General features: G+C 45.0%; 1 long non-coding RNA gene across 1 annotated transcript in view; it reads left to right on the top strand.

Moving 5' to 3' along the window:
* The window catches only part of LOC128893088 (uncharacterized), a 10,626-nt gene that overhangs the window by 685 nt on the left and 5,931 nt on the right, over positions 1-4,010 (top strand). Inside the window, exon 4 of the long non-coding RNA XR_008461249.1 lies at positions 19-796. This is a non-coding gene — a long non-coding RNA (uncharacterized LOC128893088). The remainder of the gene's footprint in view (positions 1-18; positions 797-4,010) is intronic.

Genomic DNA, 4,010 nt, shown 5'->3' with positions numbered 1-4,010 from the left:
TGGGACCTCCAAACCAAGGTATCAACTTCCTAAATAACTTCACAAAAAACTCAAAAATAACCGTTCCACTCCCCTCGCATATCCAAACTAAATAACAAATAATTAATTTACAGAACCGAGGTAAAAATGGGCCTGCGTCCAAACTCCGTCAGTCTCTCCGCTTGGCCGTCGTCCAATCCGCAACAACCGCGTTACAAAGTGCCTGGAGAAAATTCTGCGCCCGTCCGAGGCTTTAAATTCGCCAGGGGGTTCCGTCGTTGAGGGTGGCCGGAGAATCCGCCCCCGACCAGCAAACGTGGAATGTTTCACGAACGTCGGGCACGCGTTTCCAATTCCCCCGTCGCGGTCTCATTCTGCTCTTCCTCGGTCGGTTATTGTGCACCACGCGTCAAAGAAGACATCACGCGGCTCGCGATCGCAAAGAGGCCTTCCAGCTTCGACCGTGGACAATTAGATTCACGCAGTTGCCCAGAAGTTGGACCAACACTGGCCACACCCATTGTGGAAGCGACCCCACGAGTTTTTGCCTTTAGTTGTCTGGCCAGCGTCCCGGGCGTTGTCGGGCTTGTTGGACAGCCGATGGGACAACCGGGCAAATTGTTTCGCGGATCGTCCTGCCAGCCGAAACTAGCGACCTTAAAGCGGGACTTCAATGGGGTTAAATTGCGATAAAAGGACTGGCCGAGGCTACGACCAGGTGTAAAGTAGACGTCAAGGGAACCGGAGGAGCCTGGGCTAGGATTCTCTTCTCTTCACGCAACTACGTGGATGAAATTCATTCTCGTTCTTCATTCTGGTAAGAGAATACCGTATTCTTTGGGGTATTAAATATAAGCAGTGTTGGGGAATATGGAGTGCAATTAACAATTGAGTTCATTGCACAAATCGATTAACTCCGTAATATATAAAATTGAAAAATGCGGTGAAATAATGTACATTGCTTTTTAGAATTCTCTTTGCAATATAAATTCAAATAAATATTGTAGAATGCATAAATATAGTAGCTTATTAACATAGTGTACCTTTCATCTAATGGTACATGATATTTATAAGAGAGAATAGCCAAAAAATAATCGTCAGTAATATTAAAACATTAGGTTTACGGAATTTTTTAATCAGGTCTGAATTACTGAAATAATCCTTTCATGAATGGAACTGAATTTGGATGTATGCTTTTCTATATACATATATATGCAGATAAATACAATACAAATGCAGACCATATTTGTATTTTTGAATGCACGCGCGCTAATCAAATCTCGAGTAACCCGAGTCGCGTGAGAAATATCTTCTTCAACCCTGTACGAAACATTCAGATCTGGCGACGTTAAAGGGCGGTGGCTGCTGGCGCAGCAAATACAACAAACTTTGCCGGGAGGACACGGTACTCGAGACGTCGGAACTCGTTGATCGGGAGACGAGGAGCAGCGACCCGGGACAAGAAGCTCATCTTCGACTTCTCATGGAAAAATAAACTTCCAAATGAACGGTAGGAGGTTCCCAGGATTTCCATGAAGGGTACACACGACGTATCCTGTCCCTGGGATACACGTAAATACTGGAAAGCACGATTATTTTCTCAGAGACCGTCGACAACTGGACGTGCTCGGACGGCAAAGCAGTGCTTGACTTCGTTCGTCGCGAGGCTGGGGGGACTCGGAATTATTTTTCTAGCGAGCGCAGAACAACCATCCGTCAAAGGAATCGCGCGTGGATAAAGATCCCCGTCGGTAGTCCAATAAAAACAAACTTTCGTCCTTTTCCAGGGCCCATCGTCGACCACTTTCCTTGCCGGCGGTGTACTTACCTCTGGCGTTTCGAGATCCTAAAACAACTCCATCGTCCTTGCCTTTCACGACAAAAGTCGTACGTGCACGGAACGCCGTTCAACTTAACGCAACGCGACGTCTTCGTGCTCGCGGCGCGGTCATGTTTGCGTAAAGAGCCCTGGCCACTCGTGATTCGGCTCGCGACTTACGCCCGAAGTTTCCAGCATTTGATACCGGGAATATGTGGAGATATTTCTGTCAACACAAGCCAGCTTTTAGCATTTAGTTTTCGGCTAAACGTATTTTTAGGTGGGAGGGTAGAAGCCCTGGGAGGTTTCCGAGGATGAAACCGAACGGTGGAAACTTGTGTTATACCTTTCAGAATGTAATCCAATTTTTAGGGTTAATTTAGACTGAAATTAGTATGGCAAAACTGGAAACAAATGAGATATTTGCTCTAAACGATGGTAAATAGATATCGTTTTAAATTTTGTGTCCTCAATTGTGAACGCCTGGTTTGAAAGGGCTAAGCTTGTTTATTAGTGATGCATTCAATCGAAAATGTAGTTATTTAGTCTAACTGGAAGTATTTAATTCCAAGATGGAGCGTCCAGTGTCCAGCGAACGTTTACAATGGCTACTGTACGGTCTACTTAAGGGGACACGGTCACGCTCCGTCCTCCGACAAGCTGGTTGACAAGCTTTCGATCACGGCGTGAGGTCCTGCGGGTAGATATCCTGAAGAGCCTCTGTCGTAGGCTGGACAATAGCAACGACTGTCGATGTCTCGACATGCACCGTCACGCGCGTTCCTCTGTCGCCCGTTACTCTTCCACCATGAGGGGTATTCGACTTTGGCATGTGAAGCGGGGTTGTATTGTGCACGGAATAAACCGAACCCAAGCTGGGAATAATTGTGACAAACTGTATGTATGAGCGTGTTCGAAATGGTCTGAACATTCGTCGACGACGAACGTTATTTTAGCTGCTGCGAACGCGAACGAACGTTTAACAATTACGTGTTATGGTTTAGAAATTGTTTAGCGAGTTGGATTTATTACGCTGTAGTGAGTTAGATTTTGAAGTAAGTGGATGATGGAAGTGGAGGTAGAGAGAATAGTCTGACGCTAAATGGAGTGGAGGAACGAATGACACCGCAGAATCGTTCTGCCCACATCGATCGGCTGGCGATTATCCTGCGCGCTCATCCAGGATTGTTTCCAACAAATTATCTACGTTATTAATGATTCCGGCTCGGCCTACACCTGTCACGCTGGCTCGTTTTTGCAATCCGAAAGCAATCTTCACCCAGGTGTTCTTTATTATTATCCCTGTGGGCAATGATCGGAAATAACCTTTCGGAGGCGAGGCGCTGAGAAGTAATTGTTATCAGAAATCTAAAGAACTGGACTTCCATTCGACCGAGAGAAAAACCTCGTCTAAGTTTTCTACAGAACAAAAGTCTGGATTCAAAGACAGAAATCTATTTTAAGTTTCTCACGAGTCCTCCAAACCACAGGAACTCGTCTTTTTGGTCAAAAAATACCACCGCAATCCACCCTCATACGTTACAACCATCAGCGTTATCCTCCGGATCTACTACCACCACAACGATCGACGGATTACGGATACAATGAATAAATCAGCCGCTCAACCCCCTCAGAAACGGAGGGGTTAATATCAACGTGCTTGGTATCGTAGCTCCGTCCTCGTCTACCATTGGACGAAGCGGTCGCGTGGATCCATGCAGGCTTTACAGGATTCCCGAGGGCGCAGCAGGCTGTCCTGGGTCAGGGATGCCAGTTCTATAGAGAGACTTCCTTCGAAGACGCTACCTCTTTGTTGAATTGCGTCTCGGGGTATCCCACGATCGTTTCTCGTCCAGCTCGGATTAGAGATAAATCAGGGGAAATTGGAAAGTTTCCAGGGAAAAGGAAATCAATTTATTAAGCCCTAACTCAATTGTACGCGACACCACCGAGGTTCTCATTTGATCATGAAGATTAGATTATGAATTCTGTGGTCTTTAAAAAATTGCAGAATTTTCAAAAGGGATAGAATAAAGAAATAATATCATAAGGTAACTTGGTAAAATTATTAATAGAATGTATAAAATATTTTATAAGGAAGAAGGAGTATTTAGACTCGAATGATGCAAGCTATCACTGATGTCTTCACTTAACTTTGAATATTTGATTATGGATTCTGTGGTCTTCAAAAAATTGCAGAATTTTTAAAAGC

This window comes from Hylaeus anthracinus, unplaced genomic scaffold (genome assembly GCF_026225885.1).
Source record: "Hylaeus anthracinus isolate JK02 unplaced genomic scaffold, UHH_iyHylAnth1.0_haploid 2, whole genome shotgun sequence".
NCBI lineage: Eukaryota > Metazoa > Arthropoda > Insecta > Hymenoptera > Colletidae > Hylaeus > Hylaeus anthracinus.
The sequence above is the reverse complement of the archived record's forward strand: the minus strand, read 5'-3'. Positions and strand labels throughout refer to the sequence as shown.